The sequence below is a fragment of the Rhinolophus ferrumequinum genome, chromosome 24 (assembly GCF_004115265.2).
Source record: "Rhinolophus ferrumequinum isolate MPI-CBG mRhiFer1 chromosome 24, mRhiFer1_v1.p, whole genome shotgun sequence".
NCBI lineage: Eukaryota > Metazoa > Chordata > Mammalia > Chiroptera > Rhinolophidae > Rhinolophus > Rhinolophus ferrumequinum.
In genome coordinates this window covers 16,067,958-16,090,740 of record NC_046307.1, presented here as the reverse complement: position 1 = coordinate 16,090,740, position 22,783 = coordinate 16,067,958, and the positions used below count along the sequence as shown (strand labels likewise).

General features: G+C 52.0%; 1 long non-coding RNA gene across 1 annotated transcript; it reads right to left on the bottom strand.

Annotated features, from left to right (window-relative positions):
• Positions 1 to 24: 24 nt before the first annotated feature.
• Positions 25 to 12,860, bottom strand: LOC117017086 (uncharacterized). Its single transcript, XR_004422008.1, has 3 exons — positions 12,653 to 12,860; positions 8,118 to 8,260; positions 25 to 1,001 (listed from the first exon to the last, which is right to left on the bottom strand). It is a non-coding gene; the product is annotated as an uncharacterized LOC117017086 (long non-coding RNA).
• Between the last annotated feature and the right edge of the window lie 9,923 nt (positions 12,861 to 22,783).

The window sequence follows — 22,783 nt, the reverse complement described above, 5'->3', positions numbered from 1 at the left end:
TCGCTTCTTCCGGGCCCTCAGCCTGCGTCCCGGGGAGATACTGGTGGTTAAATCTGGGGTAGTAGAGACCTTGGAGGGGGTCAGGGGACACGCTTGAGATAAGAGGCACCCAGCCCAGACTGGGATTAATCGGTACCAAGCAGGGATGGGGGCAAGAGGACGCAGACTGAGGACAGGTTATTTATTCCGTGCACCTCCAAGTGCCCCCAAGCCGGTCTGCTAGGCCCAACCCGTTCCAAGTACCTCATCCCCACCAGGAGCCAAGGTGCAGGCTAGAGATGGCAGGGGTGGGGTGGGGTGGGGTGCGGCGCTGGGGTTACACCCTGCTGCCTTCCTCCAAGGGGCACGTATCCATTCCCACTAGCCCCATTTGGCAGCGAGTACGAACTGCGGAGCTGGATGGGAGAAGAGGCGGGAGACATCTGTCTGTCTGTCGCTCCCTCCCACGCTCAAGCACGAAAGTTGGAAGTCGACTTGGGGACCCGAAAAGGTCTCAGTCCCCGTCTACGACTGCAACCCCCACCCCTGCTTCTGGGCCCGAGCGGCCCGGGCCTCCTCGGTCGGGCTCGCGGGTAAACACCGGCTCAGGAGAGGAGGAATAATAGAGACCGGATAGGCTGCCTTCCTGGCCCCTCCTCCCGGGCGCCCCTCCCCCCGCGTGCCGGTCGCTTCCGCTTGGCCCGCGCGCCTCATCCCCCGCCCCTGCAGCATGGGCCCGGCTCCCGGACCCCGGGGTCGCTTCTGCCGCAGGGATTAGCCGAGTGCAGGGACTAATCCTGGATGAGCTTCCGTGTAAACCCAGATCGACCGCGGGTACAGCTGGGGTCGCGGGCGCCCCTTTATTCCCATTCGCAAGGCTTCACAGGGCCTGGTGCCCACCGCAGGTCCCCTCGCTACCTTCGGAGACGCGAGGTTGGATCTGCTTGCTGTGGTGGATGGGCTGGGGGTGGGAATGAAGAAGACACCGCCAAAATCAGGGCTGGATCAGGTGCTTCCGGAGCCTGGCGTTGGAGGTAGGGGGTGGGGAGAGGGAAAGGAAAGATAAAGGCCCCTCTGTCAGTCTGAATTCACAAGATCAGGTCAGCTCCCTGGCTCAGTGTGCAACCCTGTGCCCCTCACCAGCCGTCTCCGGGCCATGGCCAGGGTGACTGGCCCCTAAACCAGAGGCCTCACCTCCACATCAGAGGAGGCACCGAACCAGTGGGAGGGCCTTCTGTTAAGGACAAGCCCTGGAAAAGATGTCGGGTCAAGGGACTTGCCCCAGGTTGATTCACTCATTTCCTGAGCCCCTCCCTTGTGCCAGCTCAAAGAATGACACAAGGTCCCTATGAGAAAAGCTGGCAGGTAAACAATGACCACAACATCATGTGTTCAGCCCTGCCCTGAGCTGTAAACTCAGGCTGGAGAGCCAAAGGAGGTGTTTCCTCCAGCAGGAGTCCAGAAGGCTTCCTGGAAGGGGTGGTGCCAGAGCTGAGTTTCAAAGGGCAGATGGGGAACAGTCCACTGAGAAAGGGGTCAGTGTTGCAGCCTGAAGGAGTAGTGTGTGCAAGGGCCTGTAGGTGGAGGAGGAGAAGGTGAGGTAGTTCAAAAGGACAAGAGAAGTTGGAAAGGAGGGCAGGAGCCAGACCTAGAAGGGCCTACTGGTCAACCTAAGGAGGGCAGGAGGGAGCCATTGTGGGATCCTAAGCCTCTGAAAGAAAAGGTCAGATTTACATTCTCAACAGATTCTAATTGTCCTCCTCCCTCCTTCTTCCAGGTTTCTCTGGGGATGCCTGGGTTGGGAGACACACCCAGAGTCAGACAGGAAGAGGAACCAGGTGCAGTGTAGGTTAGAGAATATAGTCCCCTCCTCCTATTACACCTGAAGGCAGAGACCTACTGCATTAGAACTCTGGCTGCACCACTTCCTAGTGGTATGACCTTGGACAGGTAACTGAGCCTCGGTTTCTTCGTCTGTAAAATAGGGAGAATAATGCTTACCATCCTGGAGGATTATTTGTGGGGCTTCACTGAAATAATTTGCCCATTATTTAACACATGTTTAACACCTACGATGTGTCAGGCCCTGTGCAGGTGTTGGTATTACCACACTGAATTAGACAGCCATGGTCCCTACTGCCTTTTGGGACTTACATTCCAGTGGAAAAGACAGACAATAAACAAACAAATGGGATAATTATAGATTGTGTTAAAGCGCTGTGAAGGAAACAAACAGTGGGACAGGAAGGAGGATAACTGGAGGTGGGGGAGAGGCAGGGGCTGCCTTATTCAGTGTGGCCTGCGAAGCTTCTCTAAGGCAACCTAAAGAGTTCGAGCTCAGAACAGAGGATTCCTGGTACAGCTGCCAAGGCCCTGAGATGAGAACCCATGAAGAAATTAGCCTGATTCCTCTAAGATGCTAAGCTTCCTGAGGGCAGCAACCTAGGTCTCTCACTTCTCCCAACCTTCTGGATAAATACTAGGTCAAGTAAACAGAAACGAGGGGCATTTCCGGCTTGCTGGACCAACCTCCCCACACCTAAGCCCTAGAGTGGTGTGGGGCTGCCGGCCTCAGCAGTCGGCGCATCCGCACAGCTTAATCTTCACTCCAGTTGTTCCCATACAGGAAAGGTCTCTGCCTCCTCCTGTTCCTTTACTGGGGTTCCCAATCCTCGCGAACAGGAGGGGCAGTTTGGGGCCCCTCCCCAATCTGCCAATCCAAAGCCTGAACTGAGCAGAATTTAGTATCTGACCTGCAGGGGCTGAGAGACAGGATATGTCCCAAATGAATATGGCCAAGGGGTTTAGGGTCACTGGGGCCTTTTGGAGTCTCCCCTTGGTTTGGGTGTCACTTCAGGGAGGTCTTGAAGAATGCTTCCTTGCACATCGATACGTTTCACACACAGCCACCCAAGCTACAGAGCGCGCACAGCTCCTCTCACACACTCACCATCCAGCTGCACACTGCGTCTCCATGGCAACCAGTAGGCCTGGTCCATGGATGTTAGAAATAAGTGCCAGGGGAAGAGGAGAGAGAGGGAGAGACAGAGAGGAGAAACAGCAGAAATAAAGAGACTCAAAAAGATAGACTCCCAAGGAAGCCCCCACTTTTTCCTTGCACCCTCTGCCAGGAAGCCTTGAATGGACTCAGGGCTTGAGGATGGAGGGGTCAAGGTGGGAACTAAGCAGTGGGCTGGGGGCTGCCTGGATACAGGTAATGGGGACACAGTGGGCAGTGAGGGAGGAGCAGGAGCAGGGGAACTTGAGTTTTGGGCTATGGTACTTTTACGTAAAAGGCAGATGAGGGGGTGGGAGACTTGGGGAAGCTACTTTCTCTTCTTCCCAGCCTAATTGGCTGTTCAGGCTGAAGCTGCCTCTTAGTCACTTAGTCTAATTAGAATTGTTCTGGAGAGGACAGTGTGGGGGGGGGGGAAGAAACGGGGGTGTGAGGGGGTATGGGTGGGTAGAGACAGCTGGGTGGGGTGGGAGTAGGAGTTCTATCTACACCTTCCCTCCATCCTGTCACCATCCAGTGGATGTCCCGGCAGTGGGTCACTCTAACACCCGTGCCCAACTGTCACTAGTGTTCCCTCACACTCACCTGCTTTTGCCTCTGCCCCTAGTCTCTCTCTGGCTGTCACTCTGGCTCACCTCACTCTCTCTCCTGCTCTCCCTATCTACTCACCTTCCTTTTCCCCCTTCCTTAGGGTCTCCCAGTCTCTGGCCAATAATGTTTGTCTAATAAGCAAGTGAAGTATTTAGGAGTTGTGGCTGGGGCTGATCCATTTTGGAGTGAAGGAGGAGCAGGCGAGGGGATTATACTGAAAGCAGCCTCGTCTTTGGGGAATAAGAGGGACTGGGGCAGGTGCTGCCCCCTGGCATGACTTCACACACACACACACACACACACACACACACACACACACTCACACTCACTTCTACTTCCTTCCCCCCCCCCCCCCAACTAAGCCTTATCTCCTCTGCAGTTTGTTGCAGAGGACACAATACGTGGAGCTTGGCCTCTGGCACTGGCCTGTGGATTGCTTTGGGCTACTTACTTAATCCTCTCTGAGCGCCAGTTTCTCCATAAAATGGGGATAATAAATCCTACATTTGTAGTGTGGATTCAAGGTGATAATGCATGTAAACTGCTTAGCACAATAAATAGTAAGTGCTAAATAAAAGGCAGCTTTGATCATCACCCCAGACTCCTTTCCTTTCCCTGGGCCCTTCAGGAGCCTGAAGTAGGCTGCTTCCAATCCCCCTTCTTATTCTGCTCTCCGTTTCTTGGGAGCAAAAATGACCTTGCCTGTGGGGGGAGTATTGAGAGACTTGGATCCTGCCCCCTGCCCACAGGGTAGGAACAGACCCTCCTCCAGTCTGCAGTTTGATTTTCCCTTTTCTACATCTAGCAGGAAGAGGCCGGCAGCCAGAAATGATATAGGGGCAGTGTACTTGCTGAGGGGGACAATAAGGGATGAGCGCCGTCCAGAAGCCTAAATATTTCATGGGGCTGCAGCACTGGGAGGGCAAAGTCCTCGAGCCGTGTTTGTGAATGCGCTCGTGACTCCACGTGGTTTGGCACTCTCCCACATGCCCAGTGCCCTCTGCATGCACCCCAACCCTCCCAGTGCTACGCCCACAGAAAACGGCTCTGATGAACCCTTTCCTGGTCAGGATCCCTCCAAAACCCTCTCAGCACATGCATATTTTATTTCTTATAGCTGTAGTGGTTCAGGTTTGAAGCTGTACTCGAGATGGTCACGTTTTTCTTGCCCATGTACTGGTTCCCCCTTTCGGTCCCCCCAAGACTGGAACTTTGCCCCTCATCTCAATAGTATCAGTATTATCAGGAGAGCCAAGTAGTTGGAAAAAAACTGGTGGTCTGGAAGCAGGGCTGGGGGTGGCAGGGAGGAGGTTTCTCTGATTCTATGTCTCTGTCTGTCATGGTTGACTGAGGAGGAAGGTATCCATCAGAGCGGGTGGCAAATGGGCAGATAGCAGCAGGCTCCAGTGGCTTCCACGTCCACTGCTTACAGATGCACTGGGGGACAGCCTCTGCCAAATCCCTGCCTCAGGTGGCCCTATCGCCTATTCTCCTTGACTCTTTTCCTCCATATCTAAGTAGGAGATTAGAAGGTGCCCTTGTCATCTCTCACAGCTCCCCTTTTGTCCTTCTGCTTGACCTTACCCCAATCTATCATTATTTCATTTCTTTGTTTACTTGTTCAATTTGTCTCTTCCCACTAGAGTAAAAGCTTGCAGGAGGCAAGAATCTTGTTTAATTTATTTCCCACCACTCAAAAATGTTTGTTGAATGAAGGAAGGAAGGAAAATCTGCTTGGGGATTTTGCAGCCAGAGCAAGAAAAGGGAGGCAGAGGGTGGGTGAGCCACGGGTGTGTAAGGAGGTAGGTGAGAAGGACTGTGGTGGAGAAGGGGAAGGAGGTGGGGGAGGGGAGAAGAGTGCGGGATGGGGGTGAGAGGGAGACTGGGAAAGAGGCAGGTGTAAGGAAGGAGCAAGAGCCAGGAGGCATGGGCTTTGGGGGAAGAAATCCAGACCCCTACAGCGACCCCTACAGGCAGGAAGCGATCACGCTTGGAATAGGAAGCCAAGGACAGGGTCTGCCCTCAGCAAGGCTATGCTTGGAATTTGGGTTTGGGGCCAGAATGGGTAAAGTACAGAAGCCACCAGGAACAGCAGCGCCCTGGGGGTTTCCCAGGGCCTGCTGGTGCCACCAATGTCCCTTCAACCCACCCTCACTCCCTAATCTGGGCGGGATGCCCAGCCTCAGGTCCCCTTCCCTTCTAAACCCATAAACAGGAAATGCTCCAGGCTGGGCTAGCCAGCGTTACCCTCAGAGAAAAGCCAGCAGGGGGTTCTGACCCTTTGATCACCCATGCTATACCTACGGAGGCCCCTTCAGAAGCTTTTGTCCTCCCAAATCAAAGGTGACCGCAATTTTAACTCATTAGCACTAAGCCCCCAGAGGAAGCTTGGGTTGAAAAAGAATCATTTCTCGGGCTCTGCCTTGTCCCTTGACCCTCTCCCTGGTCCACGGGCTTCCTGATATGGCAGGCAAGGGACAGAGAGGTAGCCTGGGGTAAGGATGGGGAGACTCCCATCAGAGAAATTGTTTCTCCCCAAGAACTGGCCAGAGTGGCTGTGGTTGGGGGGAGTAGAGGAGATTGGAGGTGTGCACCTGCAGTGGTTGTCATGGCAACCTGAGGCTCCCAAGAGGGTGGCCTCTCCCCCAAAGCCCTATGAAGCCTGGAACACAAGAGTGGGGACACACACACACACACATTCTGGGCTTTGCAAAGTTATTCCTGAGAGTGCTACCAGCTTTCTTTCTCTTCTCTATTTCCCTGGGTGAGGCTGAGACCAGGGCCATAAGAAGAGGATGAGCCGGGGGTGGGGGTGGGGGGTGCGGCCAGGGAGTGGAGGCCCTCCACAAGGGGAGAGAGCTGCTCAGGTGTGCTGGTGCAGGGTTATGTATGCAGTGTGCCTGGGGTGGTGTGTCATTGTGTGTACTCAGCTGACCCACCCCCTCCTGCAGCCAGACCACACAGGAGAGGGATTTGGGAGGGAGATGGTTAACAAAGACAACAATAATCACAGTTAACCTTAATTGAGAGCTTATTAAATCCCAGCTATGTGATTGTGGTGAGCATTTTACAGGCAGCGTCTCATTTGATCCTCACAACAACTGTACAAGGTAGAAATTATTAGCCCCATTTGCAGATAAGAAAACTGAAATTCTAAGAGGTTCAGTTACTCGCTCCAGGTCCAAGTGATGGAAAGAGACAGGGCAAGACTCTGAACGAGGGAAGGAGGCAAAGGACAGGGGTGCCAGCCCTGAGGCCACTAGCCCCAGGCCCCGTGGGCCACTCATGTGCCTCTGTCCCCATGTTCCTTGGCAGGGCTGCTCTGGGTTCTATGCCAAGAGGCAGGGTCTGGGAACCTCGGATTGTGGGGCCTGCCTGAGCTGGGCTGGGGCAGCTGAGGGCACCTGTGAGGGTGTGGGACACTGAGCAGCAGGCATCGTGATTGGCACAAGCCAGGGGAGCGGCTGGCAGCCTTGCTCCTGGTAAACACGAGGAGAGGTTACTTCACAAGGAAACAGTAATTAACTTTAATTAGCACCTTGCATCTCGGAATATTATTAACATCTCAATTTCTCTAATCAAGGCTGCAGGAGAGGGGCGGCATCTGCCTTGCAGACTCCTTCTTGGCCGTGCTCCCTGGCTTGGTGTGGTTCCTGCCAGACCCCCACCCCCTGGATGGCACCCAGGAGTACCTCCTCAGAGGTGGGTTGCCAAGGGGAGCTTGGGAGTGATAGGGCAGAGAGCAGGTCTAGGCCAGTGACACAGCCAGCGACAGGACAGAAGGACGGGAGCCAGGCTCTGTGTGACCACCGTATCCTTCCAAGTAGACTGTTAGCACCAAACATAGGGCTAGGCTTGTGTCCTCTGATTCAGAGAACAGACATGGCTAGCGGCCTTGCTTATCCCCCTCTTCCTTCCTCCCTCTCTTTTTTTCTTCTCCCCTCTCACATCTTTCTTTCCCTTCTTCCTAACTCCCCTTCTCCTTCTCACCCTAATTTTCCATTTCAAAACACTTTGTTAAGCATCCATTGCAGGACAGGGGTTGGCTTCCACCAACAGTGGCCCAGGACAAATCCTGCCCTGGGGAGTTTAGGATCTTAGGGAAGAGATAGGCTTGGGTAGAAAGAATTCTAATTGGGCTCATTCTGATAGGCATCACAACGGAGGTGCAGATAACAGGCTGTGGGGTTCTAGGAGGTAGGCAGGAGTGGGAGAGGCCAGGGCCCTAACGTGGGGGCCCCAAGACAGACCAGTTGGGGCTCCACAAAGGCTGAAGCCAGGAGGGCACTTGCTGCTATGCAGCCCTCTTGAGAAGGCCACCACAGAGGGAAAGCCCTGTGGGCGCAGGAGGTGACTCTTTCACAGCCACCCTCCGTGGCTGTTAACCCTGCCCACTGTCTGATATTAATAGCTGACTGTCCTCCTTGGTTTAATTGCAGTGACCTGCTGCTTGTGCAATTTGTTATTTGTTTGTCAGTGTCCTCGTGGCTGTCTCCCCAGTCCAATGAATTTGTGTTTATTGAGCACTTACTATGTCTGGAGGGCCGCGAGGTCTGCCCTGCTGTATGCTTCAAGTGCTGGCATTCCTCTCTACAGGGACTGGAGGGGTCATGGCATTGCTGCCTGCAGGTCTGGACATCTCAGGAAAACCACCGCAGTGTTCCCGGAGGGTTCCTGGAAGGGAAGAGGCTGGTTCCAGATTGGCCTGGTCAGCACCCCCACCCCCTGTTGTGCGTGTGCCTACATTGTCATCTTGGCACCTCTCCCACCTCTATTTTTATACCACCCGGAGGACAGGGGCAGAAGATTAAGGTTCAACTGTAAATCTTGTCCAACATTAACCCAGAGGTCAGCTTAAGCGTTTCGTGGAAACCCCACTCTCAAACCCACCTAGTTTGGGAGGGCATATTCCAGTTGATTTTATTATTGGGTTGGTGCAAAAGTAATTGCAATTTTTTGCAATTATTTTTAACCTGTTAAACTGCAATTACTTTTGCACCAACTTAATATTTATCTTGGCTCAGAAAACTGATCATGTTGCCAGGTACAAAGCAGGACCAATTATGTCTGACCACCCTAACGTGGGCCATGGAGCAGGGATGGACCTTAGCTTTTCCTTTGCTATCGCTCTACTCAGGCCTACGGCATCTCATTTAATTCATCTCATGTAATTCTCACATGAGCCTGGAGAAGCAGGAATTGTTATGCTCATTTTATAGTTGAGAAAACAAGACAAAGAGGTGAAGTCACACAGGTGGTAAGAAAGTGAAAGCATAAGGGGACAAGAAGTGCTGTGGCTGACTGGAGATCACTTTCCTAATCAGTCTCCCCACTTTATTGTGAGCCTGCCCTTTGCCGGGAGCTGGGATGCTGGCGGAGCCTGAGCACAGCCCCTGCCCTCAAGGAGGACCAGAGAATGGCCACTTGTCTTTCAGCAAACCTTAGCTCCTCCTCCGACTCCCCACCCCCCCACTCCCCGGGGCCCAGGGCTGGGCCTCTGTAATTGCAGAGTAGCCAGCACAGGGCGGGGAGTAATCTGACGTTTCCAAAGGCCTTTTGGATGTTGATGATGATGGCGATGATGAGGCTGTCTGTCTCCTCCCAAGACTGAGGCCTTTCTTTGTTTCTCTCTCGGTTGGATCTGGGTCTCCCTCTCTGCCCTGAAGACTAGTATCGTCTGAGGACTGGCATTTGCTTCTCTTTGAAGGAGGAAGGGGACGGACTGAGCCCAAGTGAAACCTGGGGAATCAGCCCACCCTACACCTTCCCGGAGTGGGACACAGGGATGTTCGGGACACCATCATTAGCATAATATTTGCATAAGGAACAATTGAGGAGATTGGAGTCGTGCCTCAGAGGAAACACCTGCAAGGAACTGTGAATGAAAGCCTCTCCCACCTCCCACTCTGCGATCCCTCCCACCCCCACCCCCAGGATGGGGGCGGATGGCAGGAACCCAATGCGCCTAATGAGGGTGATGATGGCGACCACAGTTCATATTCACAGAGCGCCTACTAAGTGCCAGGCACTGAGGTGGACGTTCTGCTTCTCTCAAGTTTCACAGCCACGCCAGGTGGCACATTTTATTATTTTATAATACAGTTTATAGAGGAGGAAGCTGAAGTCATACAGATTATGTTAGTAGCAGAGCTGAACTTTGGAATAGGGTGCTGTGGCTCAATTACCATACTCTCAATCATCACTGCAGATTGGGGTGCTCTGGGCTCACCCCACGCACCAAGATCCAGGGGATCCTGGGAGGCTTCAAACAAGAGCATAAAGGCAGGCTCCTATACACAGACACACATGATCACGCACACACATGTACAGCTGCTCTGCCCTGCCCCCACCCCGGCTTCTGGAAGCAGAGGAGCTGGGCTGACTTGGCCCATAACCAGGTTAGCCAAGATCCAATTAACTAGTTAGCACAGGCAGAGCTGGGGGCAGGCAGGGCACACAGGAGAGCAGGACGGATGGGTCCGGTAATGTGCAGAGACAGCCAGAGACAGCGACTCCGCTCTAACCTGATAAGCAGCTCCCAACATCGATGAGGTCGGCCTGGCAGGCGGAGTGGCCTCAATCCCGGTGGCCGGGTGGGGGGTGCTGGGACAGCCTCTGACCCCCATCCGTCACCCCTGACTGCCACACAATCCTCCACAGTGCCCTCATCCTCTGGCCTCACCTGAACAACACTCTCTCCTGCTCTGCCTCCTCTAAGGGCTGTGAGAAAGGCAGTTTCTGTGAAACACATTTTATCCAAAAGAGGCTGGAAATATTTGTCATCATACATGGAAAATACAGGTGAAGCAACCATCTCCTCCAGGTGGGAGTGAAGCAGCCAGAGCAATTAACGAGGGGGCAGTAAAAACAATAACAGACCTTATTTATGGAGTTTGTCACAGGCCAGGCACAGTGCAAACCTTTTATGTGTATAGCAAGCAGTTCCTTGAATAACATTGTTTCATTTAACATCGTTTCATTATAACATTGGGATACTCTGGGAACTTAACTCTTGTTTATATCAATTAGCCTATAGTAAAAGTGGTTTCGGTATAAGTCGTTTTGTTTCAAGTCACAGTGAGGACTTAACAGTACTCTCTCATTTACATTCACAACAACTCTTTGCTGTATAATCCCCACTTTGCAGACGAGAAAATTGAGGCTTAGAGAGGTTAAGAAACTTGCCCAAATTATCAAGACACCTCCAGCTCAAAAACCACCACATTTTGTACTACCCCTGAACTAGGTCTAGGATTAACAATAATACTGGTAGCAATACTTCTTGCTTTTGCATATCACTTTAGAGTTTACAAAGGCTCTTTGGATTTATCCTGACACATTTATAAGGTAGATGTTATATTTCTAACTTCTACAAATAAATGAAACTGAGTCTTGGAGGGGCAGTGTGGTTTGCCCAAAACCTCACAGCTGGTGAGTAACAGTTAGGATTTGACCCCAGGCCAGGTCTTTCCGACTCCCAGTCTAAAGCTCTTGAGGAGCCAATGGAAAAAGAAAATGATATCCCATCCTTTAGTCAGGGTTGAGTGGTCCATCTATCGTTTATCGTTTATCATAAGCTTGTTGGAAGAGTGTGTGCAAGACGCTAAGCTGGGCACAGGTGGAGAAAGCAGATGGCTCCCTGCCTCCATAGAGCAGGTGGAGAGGAAAGCCCTGAACGAACTGTCTGTGCACTTGGATGTGCCTTGGGCAGGGGACTCCAGGGAAAGAAGGGCCAAGAGAAACCCTCTTAGGGCACTAGACCATCTCAGCTCTGATTTTCTCTTGTTTTCCAGGGGCTGCATCCAAATCCCGGAGTGAAGTAAGTCCCCAGGGTCACACAGAAACAAGCAGACAAACCAGGTCCCTTGACTTGAAGGCAAGTTTCCCTCAGCCCAGAGGACTTCCATTCATCACGAGATGGGGACTTCCTAACCCTGTAACCTCTGAGGTCTGTCTGAAGACCCTCACCACCCACTAGTGAAGGAGCAGATGCTGTGCCCACCATCCCTAAGGAAAGCGCCCCATTTGCCTCTCTCTGTGCTCTGGGAGAAGAGAACCAACAGAATTCTTGCCCCTTCAGGCAATCTGGGGCTTTGGGGTTGGGACTCCAGGAGCAGTGTGTTGAGCAGGGCAACAAGCAGAAGGCCCCACCTGTGTGGGACCCAGCATTGGGACCACGCCCATGAGAACACGTGTGCACATCTGTGTTGCCCTCTGCTTTCTCTGATTCCAGCACCAGAAGGGTTAAGACGTCCCTAGCCAGGGGACTGAGGAGTTGTCTGTGCAGGAAGCTGTTCTCCCAGTCCCAAAGGCCTGGGGGTTGGTGGGGGGGCGTGGGGAGGGACTTTCTCAGTCTCTTTCCCAGGCTCCTCAGCCTCCCTGGGGATCCAGCTACATGCCAGAAAGGTGACCTTTGACCCATCCCCCTCCGCAGGCCAGCCCTCCCCAACCCAGCCAATAAAGACTCTGATCCCTGCTCTGGGTGCTAGGAGAGTGGGATCCCCCCTACTTCCTCACCTCCGTTTTCCCACCGTCTCACTTACTCCCCTTAGTGTCTGACTCCGCTCCCATGCCACAGTGACCATATTCAGACCCCTGAGCTTCTTCCCCCACCCAGCTCTCAGTCCCCAGGCTTCGCACTTGTAATCTTCTAAAAATAAAAGCCTGTGATTCAAGTAGGCAACTCCGGAAATCTACAATCCAGCCCAGGCATCCTCTGGGTGGGGGGCAAGGAAGGACCAGTGTACAGAGAAATACCCAGACACAGCAGCCTCCTATCCTCCCAGGTAAACACAGGAACACAGTCTGTTCCTGAAGAGAAAGAAGGCAACAGTGGAGGAGGAAATAGGAGCGGGAACAACACTCTGCTGGGCGGGGCTCTTGAGCTCAGGTCCCTAACAAAGATGGTCTGGTCTCCTCATGGGGCAGACTGTGAGCAATTACTCGCCTCCTATTTTCTCAGCAATTGCTTGAAGCAGTGGTGGGCTGCCTCCACCCACATGGTCAGGACTGAAATCTAAGGAAGTTTCAGCAGGTTTGGGCTCCATGCCCTGCTCTGCTACTCACTTTGAGCAACGTTGTTCAGAGACATCTATTCCCCATCCTTCTCCTGGACCCTGGCCAGGACAGAGGCCAAAGGGGATCCAGGGGGAACATCATCTGAGATCTCTGTCTTTCGCAGCTGTGCGATCAGGTGGCCATGGGAAACGGGCTCTCCAGTCCCTCTGTGGCCGGCCCGGGCCACTTCCTCGGGGTGGCAGAAGGATCAAGACCAAATCACATTGGACTTTGGTAAGATTCACTCTCACACTGGCCCTTGTGGACTTTCTGGCTGGAATTGGTTTAATTGCTCAATCACAGTACATTCGGGGACCTCACAAACGATCGAAATAATTAGAAGAAGAATAGCTAACATTTTTCAAGCACTTGCTATGTGCCAGACCTGGGCTAAATACCACACATGCATCATTCTTACTGAATCCTGTCAGGAGCCCGTTTTTTATCACCTTTAACTTATAGGTGAGGAAACTGAGGCACAGATTCTCACAGAGCTGGTCTTAGCCCTAGGTCACACTGGTAAATGGAAAGCTGGACTTGAACTCACGCCTGTGAGATTCCACCACCTTTTCCTCTTGGCCTCTGTGCTGTGGCCTGAGGGAAGGACGCCCTGCTAGAGGGGCATATTGAAAGTGACTGTGGTCACAAGGCCCAGACCGGCGCCACTCTCAGGCCTGGGGGAGAAGCCTGCTGGGAGGCTGGGCTTGCTTCCCGCACTGGCCTGGGCTTCCTCTCTGCATGGCCTGTCACAGACATGGGCACAACACATGGGGTCAGAGATCCCTGGCTCCTTCCACTCCCAGCCACTTACAGTTCAAGCGTCAGGGAAGCAGCACAAAGACCAGCTTCAGGGCATCTGGGAAGTTGCCCTAACAGTCTCATCCCTGGATCTCTGTCCCCAGCTGACGGGCATCCGACTGTGGCTCACAGACCTGGCCGACTCTTGCTAACTCCAGACGGATAACCTCCTGCAGCAGCCTCACAGGCAGCAGCAGAAGCCCTGTTTACCTTCCTAGTGCCCTGTGGGGGTCAGGGGGCTGGGCAGGGCTGGCAGCACATCTGGGAAGGAGACACACACTGACTTGAGAAGCTGCCCTGTGTGCTCAGCTTCTGGGGGCCCTTTCCCAGCCTATCGCCAGGCCCTAGTGCTATGTCCCAGATGTGGCTTTTGCATCCTAGGAAAGAATCAGCTCTTCCTCTGAGGACCAAGGGGAGCTGTCCAGCTCTTCCTATGCCATGTACAATCCCCACCCAAGGGCAGGCATTTTGAATTGCAGCCTTTTGGGTTTAGACAAAATGTATCTATCCCATGGGAATTAGATGGTGTGCCTGGCAGACTCCTACCATTACAGTTAGTAACACAGGTAAACACTTAGGCCAGCACCTGACATATGTAAAGTGAGTGAATCAGATGCATCACCCATGATAATAACAAGGCCACCGTTATCAGCTTACGAGCTACTGTTTATTATCAACCACAAGCCTGATGCTGTGCCAAGCACTTTACACACATTCTTATTTAATATTCGCAACGACCCTATGAGTTCCATGCTACTCATCCTCAGTGCCCAGAAGGAAACACTGAGGCCAAAGTGTCACAGTAAGCAGATGAGCTGGCATTTGATCCCAGGCCTGCAGATCGTTCCTGTGGTTCCTCTGCTCACGGCTGACTGGCCCTTGTGCATGTCCCACAAGGGCACGTGGCCCTCGGATAAACTTGGCAGGATTTCCTGAAATTCTAAAACTGCTCCAGGCGGTTCTGACGAGATAGACATGTCCTGCGACCTAGGTCTGGCTTTGCTTTAAGCCTCTAATTGGTTGCTGGCCAGTAGTCACCTTCCTGTACCAAAGTCTTCTGATCAGTAACTAGTGGGTGCTTTGACGCTCATGACGCACCCCCCATAAGTCCATCATTATCACAATTCTTGATGGCTCCTCCTCACCCAAGAATCCCTCGGCCCCTTTCATGTTTGTCAGCTGAGCTACTAATTTATATGTTCCCTTTGTCCTTGGCTTTTAAGTCCTACCTGGTCCTCCCTCCCACTGTGACCTTGGGGGTTCAGGATAAATTCCATTCAACCCCCCCCCCCGCCCCCATTCCTACTAGTTTGGCCTTGATATAGAAGTTTATCTCTAGTCCCTCTGTCTGCCCACCCTGTTATCTCTTCTTTAATGTTTCTCTGGTCACATCATGGATGCCCTTCCTCTGACTGTCTCCGGTGTCTCTTTCGCAGCCTCCCTCCCCGAGCCAATGCCACGGAACTGCCCAACATGTGTAAGTGTGACTGCCTGGAAAATGTAACCTTCAAGGAGCTGGAAGTTGAGTGACAGTAAACAGAACCTTGGAGACCCAGACATCATCTAGGGTTTTCATGGACTCAGCAGCAGGAATCTAGAAATAAGGCAAGATGGGAGAAAGGGAGGGATGGGGGTGATCAAAACATGAGCTGGAGGGAGAAATGGGCAATAGGGAAAGTGATATTGATTCAGCCAGGCCAAGAGAACCCTTGATTGTCAGTGTTGGAAAGGCCCTTCGAGATCAGCCAGTCCAGGAATGGGAAAGAAGTTTCAGGACGCGAGCTAAAGCTCAATGATGAGTAGCAGCTGCCGGGAGTGTGTCCTGAGAAGAGAGTGATGTTATTGATTAGCAATGTCTGCCACGGGCGCTGGATTAGAAAAGGTGGCATCCGTGCCAGAATTTACATCCCTGATCTAGTTTCAATCTCTTTACTGTGGAACAGCTAAGGAGCCCAGAGGGGAAGAGACTTGTCCAAGGTTTGCATAGTGAATTGGAGGCAGATCTCAGGGCCTTTGCTGTCTCCCAAAACCCAGGTGAAAGTCGTACAACTAGACAAAGATGTGGGGCCTAGGAAAAGTGGACCCTCAGTATGGGATAACCAGTAAAGTCCTAAGTATGGGGTAAGCAGTTAAGGAGCAGCCAACCTAAGGCTGCGAAGACCAGATACTGGGTGAGCGTTCAGTTCTCCCTGGATCATCAGTTGACTAGACATGCCTACCACCCTCGTTGTGCCTCCTCTGACCTCTGGCCTCTGGTCAATTCTGACAAGGAGGCTCCCTGGAGCAGAGGCCTTGGCTCTCTCTAGACCAAGAACGGAGAACCCAGTCAGAGGGAGATAGGAGGAGGGGGAAATGGGCTTGAGGAAGGGCTGGCACCAAGAGGGGTGAAGTCATGGCCTCTGTGGCAGTGGAAAGGGCTCTGAAGAAGGTGGCAGTTAGGAGGAACCAAGAGCTGGATAGGAGGTGAGCACAGAGGCACCTGTGTGCAGGCTTTGGGGTTTGGGCCAGAGGAGAAGAAAGAACCTGCAGGTGACAAGAGCCACAGAATGGGGATAATGATACCCTGACAAAGCCATTGAGGCTTGGAGCCCAGCCCGGCCAGGGTGCTGGCACAGCTGAGCCATGACGCACTGCTCACAGGCTGCGGGATGTGAGCGGGAGGGGAGGCGGGCCGCGGCGCCCAGCACCAGCACAGCCTTGGAAATTTCCTCCTGAACCTCTGCCTCCCTCCCTTTCTTCGTCTTTGTTGCTCTTCCCTTCTCTTTTTTCCCCATCCCATCTCTTCCTTTCTCTCGTATCCTTCCCTGTTCACCTCTGTACCACAGCAACTCTACCAGGAGCAGAAATGGGGAAAGGAATGGTGAGAATGGTGGTGACAAAGAAAGATCTGGGAGCTGCTTTAACTTGCCCAAGGCTACGAAAAGAAACCAGGCTGCGAGAGCGTGCAAGAGAGCAGAATCAGATCTGGACACCACACCCAAGTTTCCACGAGAGAAAACTAAGACCTAGGGAAGAAAAGCCCTCATCCTGTCAGTGTCATGTTGATTTGCCATCCCACTCTCCCATTTTCCTTCTGCTGTTGTGCACACCCAGATTTTCCCCTAGGAAACCACCCATTTCCTGTCTCTGTCCATGTGGTTTAGAACGGTCTAGCTTTACCTGACCTGACCCCAGATCTCAGGACATAAGTGGAGCTGGCCCATCTGTGCCTGCCTCCACTGGGCCACGTGACTCAATACAAGTTGATCCACTAAGATCAGCGCTGGATCTTTTGCTACACTATTTTGGAAAAGGAGTGCTTTCCTTCCATTAGGTTTGCCACATTGGTAGGTTTAAACCTGGACCTGCTTAAACCACTTGGGGAGTGGCTACCAGAGGGTAAAACTAACACAAAGGGGAGCACAGCCGAGAGATGGAGAGAGACAGATGACAGACCACACTGTCTGAGTGCTGAATCCAGCTGTGCCTAAAGTCTATCCCTGGGCTTTTCAGTTATGTGAGCAGAAAGCCTATGCCAGTTTGAGCTGGATTTGCACCCAAGAGACTCTAATTCAGCTTAGAGAAACAGGAGAGAAAGAGACAACTGCAGGGATGAGGGCCAAGTCGAATGGGAAAGCAGGCGTGTGTGTGTAGGAGGGGGAGGGCTGGTCCATTAGGGTAACTGAACTGGCATTCAACAGTGAAGCAAGAATACCAGAGTTTATTGGAGAGAACGCACTACCAGGATGATTCTCCAGGCCACTCTGAGGCGGGGTGAAAGCTTTCTTCCTCCTACAAAGGTTGTCTATCTGTGTAATGGTAGAAGTCCATCCGAAGCCCGTCTGGGCAGGGTGTGACTATACAGGGGTGGGAGGAAGGCATGGTCAGTCAGCCCCCAGTCGCAATGGATGTCTCTACTAACAGCTTTTATGACATAAGCCTCATCCCAAGACAGATCTTTAAAGACCAATGAAAACTTTCAACCAGTCCCTTCCTGTTCGTCACTTGTGCTCCACATCCTTGCTGCCCCACCCTTCCTGATCAGATGTCTCCAGATTTCATCTGATTTACAGGATACGAAACTTAGTAATAAACAAGAAACAGAAGGAGGAACTAAGTCACAAGCTTGACTCATACTTGGTCCAAGTTGCATAGCTCTAACGCATCATGAGATGCAGCCCAGAGAAGGTGACCCCAATTTTCCCCCTCCTCCTGTACTGTAATGGCAAGATGTGTTGACCCCTCGTTGATTATAACCTAATGAAATTACCTCCTGGGACCACCAACCTCAGGTCTTGTCTGCGCTGCTTGCAGGAGGTACCAGCTGGGGATGGGGATGGTAAGAGGAAGTCATGCCCAACGTTGATAAGAAACTTCCTTCCCTTGTCCCAGGCACACTGGTGTCTGCACTGAGAACCCTCACGGGTAAGAGGTGGACACAGCCCTAAAGAAAGATGGAGAGGGTCGGTTCCTGTGGCCCAGCAATTATTCTCCTCTTCACCCTTCCCTACCCTTTCCCATTTCCCCTCACTGGGAAACTACATAAACAAAATACATATATGTAATATGTATGTACATATAAAATATAATATGTATAAGTATATGCAATATTCAAGTATTGTCATTCCCCCCTAACCCTGTGTTTTAGAGAGCTTTGCCCGTCCAGTGAAGGTTTGCCTCTTCCTTTCTTACAGCTACGTGGTAATTCTGTTCATTTACCCATTCCCTTATTGATGGACATTTATGTGGTTTCCGATTTTATTATGGTTGCAAATAAGAACATCTAACACATTCCGTGCAGTGAACATCTAACACACCTTGTTCACATGTAGAAGTGGTTCTTGAGGATTCATTCCTAGAAGAAAGATTGCTGGCTCAAAATGTATATGAATTTTTCATTTTGAAAGACACTGCCAAGTTGGAGTGGAGACCTTTTTCCTGTGAAGGAGCCCTCCCTGGGGCTGAATCAGAGATGAAAGTCACCCGAGGCGGAAAGAACATGGGCTTTCAAGTCCACGTTCAGGTTCAAATCAAAGTCTACATGTTCAGGTCCAAGTCCTGGCTCTGCCATCTTCTTCCTGTGTGATCTTGGACAAGTCACTTAACCTCTCTGAGCTTTTGTTTCCTGAACTACAAAGTGGGGGATCATAAGAACTGCCTCACGAAGGTGTTACAAGGATCAAATGGCATCCTGTAGGTCAAGCCTCTAGCACCAGCCTGGCACACAGTAGGCTCTTGGCCAACGTTAGCACCCTTTCCCTGCCTGCACCCCCTTCTGTATTCATCACGGGAGGCCAGCTCTGGGGAGAGGCCAGAGAAGGTGGTTTATTAGTGAATGTCCTGCAGAAGTTAGGACTCTAAGGTAGCTCCTTCTAAAAGTCACCCAGACAATTCTTGGAGCTAGGCACCATGTCAAGTAACGCATAAGGATCTGCTTTTGAGAATACAGGCTGGGCGCCATCCACTGGAGGACCTTTCCCTGAATGATCCCTCACCCCAGCCGCGGCCCTCCATGTTCTCAGTCTTTGCAGAGGGGCAGAGGGACATCCTCCTTAAAGAAAGAGTGGATGGCTGGATTTTATCCTAGGGTATGCTGGATTGCACATGCTCTGCCCAGAGAACAGAACAAGGACAGGTACAGCTGACAGGACTCAGGTTGGGTAGCAGAGTGAGATCTCTGTCTTGGAGAGTCAGCATGCACATGTGTGTACGAGCAGAAAGCTGCAGGGCTGCCCTGCTGGAGACCCCAGCCCCGGAGGAAGCCTGCCTGTCCCGGCCCAGGGGAAGGGTAGTTCCATGAAGGGGTATGGAAAGCTGGCAGGGGTGGTCATACTTTGGGGGTAATGGCCAGATTGTGTCCATAGTCCCAGTGAGATCCCCAGCCGTGCTCTGAGCCTCTAAGCTACAGGTCACTGTGCTTTGCTCTCTCTAGATGCCCTCCCCCAATCTTTAGGGCTATAGTTTCTTCCTTCTGGGGACTTCATGGGACATGAGAATCCAGGACTGGGCTGCCCTTCGTGGAAGAGGATGAGTGTGTGAGCCCAGAGGTTGCCCAGTAGGGCCCAGGGTGGTGATTTTGGCAAAAGAGGTGAGGCTGAGCAACATGGTGACAGCAATGGTGACAGAGGTTCCTGTAGATGTAGTCATGATGAGTAATGGCTTGGTGGGGGAGGCTGTGGGGGCCTGGTAAGAATGAGCTCTGCAACTGGAGTCTGAATACTTGGTTTTCAGTCCCAGATCCATCTACTACAAGCTGTGTGGTCTGAGGGAAATAGCTTACCCTTTCTGACCTCAATTTCTTCATCAGTAAAACAGAGACACTAATACCAATAGTCTACCTTCCTCAATGTCTCCAACCAGCAGGTATCTTTAATATGCCAAAGGGTGAGAACAAATTCAGGCAGAGCTACTTTGCTGAAAACAGTGTGGAAGGGGACATAACTGAGCAGAACTGGTCACGTTATCCCCAGAATGATTTCTTGTGTCACCTGGAGATTCCTGTCACCGTGACTATATTTCTTGGTTCCCAATTCCTGGACTCCGGGATAGCTGAGATCTCTGGCTCTCACCTCACTTAGCATCTCAGTGATGTCCTGGCTTCCTGCCCAGGCCCCACTCACCGGAGCTGGTGCTGACCCTGCAGGCCTCTGCAGGCCCCTGGTTCCCTACGCCAGGTCTGGAGACAGGGTCCAGGCTTGTTGGAAGGAACTAACAGGAGGCTTGCATGAAAGCCAAATACTGTGCATAACAGGAGCTGCTTATGATGGCCAAGGGCTGGGCCTAAGCAATCCGACCACAGGGATACTTCTCAGGGGTCAGGAGAGTTTTAGCTCTGCCTAAAACTCCCATCTGGATGTACCTGAAGAGTAAAAGGCAATGGGGGGGGGCAGGGAAATGTCCTCCAGATGGTCCCTTAGCCCCATAATAGACTAGAGTGAGTGCCCTATTCATGCTCTAGAAAGATGGGCGAAAACAAAGTATGAGACTACCCAGAAGAACCAAATCCTCACGTTGAGAGGGGAGACATAGGCCACTCAGTCCCACAACCACAAAGAGAATAAAAGAAAGGAGTGGGATTGGCCAGTGTTTACAAGTAAATGAGAGGGGGCAGGGCAAGGGCAATGGCCCTCAGTGGGGGAGGGATGGGAAAGGAACTATCCCTCCGTGAGCACCGAGGAGATGCCAAATACCACACCTGCATAGTGTTTTCACCCTCATGACCACCTGGTGTGATAGATGCTATCTCCCTAGTTCCATGTGGCAGATGAGCGAACTACAGGTCTGAAAGGTTACGGCACACCACTACTAGAAAGAGGCGGACCTAGAATCTAAACCCAGGAATGCCTATCTGGCTGCAAAATTGATGCTTTGTGTTCCTCACCTACCATCACAGGGCTCAGGGACATCCTTTCTGCATTGCCACCTCTCCCAGGCCCTGCCTCCATGCCCCAGCCTCCCACAACTGCTCTATCTCCTGAGATCTCCTTGAATCTTCACTCACTCCTCATTCTGCTTCCTCTTTGGAAACCAGCCATAGGCTTTTTTCTTCCATCTGAGTGAAAGAAAATGGTCTCATTCCCCACCCCCAGGTCTTTCCATCCTCTCATCCATCCAAACCTAAGCATCTCTCTCCATTCCCTCCCCCTCCTTGTTTTTTTCCTTTCTGTTTATCCATCACTAGAATCCACCCCCTTCCCTCTTGCCTGTAGGTTCTGTGGCTATAATCAAATCATAACTTTTATTAAATTTAAGATTACTTTTTAATGGAATCAATTTCTTGTGTGGTGCTTCTCTGCCTGCCCGCGGGCTCTGCCGGCTCTGTGCTCAGCATCCCCACCCGCACAATTGTCTCTGCCGCTGGCGTTTCTGGCTAAGCTGCCTCAGAAGGAGGGGCAGGTCTGCCATCCCTAAACACACACACACACACACACACACACACACACACCAAGATACACCTTCCTGCAAAGCCCCCCTCCAACTCCGTGCACCCCCCGCTGAGTGCTGGGGGTAAGGGAATCCATGGAGGTAGCAGGGGCAGGAGGAGGGAGCTGCAGAAAGACTGAGGGCACAAAACAAACACAGAGCCCAGCAGACATTTCTCAGCCTGTTAATTTCCTACAGTTCTGTTTTCCAGCCTCAGAAACAAGCTGGTTTCTGCAGGTCCACCCCCGTCCCCTGACTGCATTGTGCAGCTGGCGAGCAGGGGGAAGTTGCGGGAGGAGGGGGTCCAGAGGAGCCAAGAGGAGACTCAGGTCTTCATTTGATTTATAGAATACAAGCGAGATGCAGAGATGTGTCTGAAGCTGGGCCCCCAAAGAGAAGCCCAAATGGGAGATTTTCAGGCTGGAGCAGTCTAACCTTACAAGTCTGGGCCTACAGGAGGAAGAGAGCCTAGGGGTGCTGCAGAGAACATTCTGGAGGTAGGAGAGGTAACAGAGAACAAAGGGGTTGGAGGGTTACTCTGATGGAGAGGGCAAGGGCTAAAAAGGGGCGTTAGGGGAGTTCTCATAGTGAGCGCATGCTGGGGCCTAAAGATGGGGTTTGCTGACTCAGTAGAGATTTGGTGGCCTCCTTGCGTTGTCTGGGTAGCCCTGGGCTCTGCTCCAGCTTTCCTGGGAGACTCTCTGGACAGTCTCATGTAGACAGGAGATCATGAGTGGACAGGTAGATCTGAGGCCTAAGAGTGACCACTCCTTGACTTTCCACACAGACCTCAACTCACTTTGCTTACTGAGTGTCAGGAAGGGGACCTCACGTCCATTCAGGTGGGAGGTGCATAGCTTAGTGGGTAAGAGCACAGTCTTAGCTTCAGGAGATCTGTACATCTAGACTCTGATGTTTTTCAACTGTATGACCTTGAATCAGTAACCTAACCTCTCTGAGCCTGTTTCCTCATCTGTAAATGAGGATTCAGTGAGATGGTGCACGTGGAACATCTAACATAAAGACTGGCACGTAGTAAGAGCTTAATAAGTAGATTGTTAATATTTGTATTATGTCTTCTAACAACCAAATGCAAATATACAAACACACAGCCCAAAGTCCCCCGAGTCCAGGTGGATTGGGACTTGAGCCAAAGCTTTGGCAGGAGGACAGATACCACCAGGTAGGCCTTGGCTCCTGGATGAAAACCATGCCACAACCATAGACCAGATATGAGTGACAGTTCTACCCCTGGAACCCAGGACATGGAGGGGTTCTTCTCCCTCCTTCCGGAGGGTGATTGGCTGATGCTGGAGAGTCCATGGCACTTGTTAGGAGGAGAGGTGACAGACTGATGAAGGGTCCTTGACCCTGAAGGCCAAGCCCACTTCCCCACCTTTGACTTTAGGGGCCAATGGGCCCAAAGCATGGGCTCCCTCT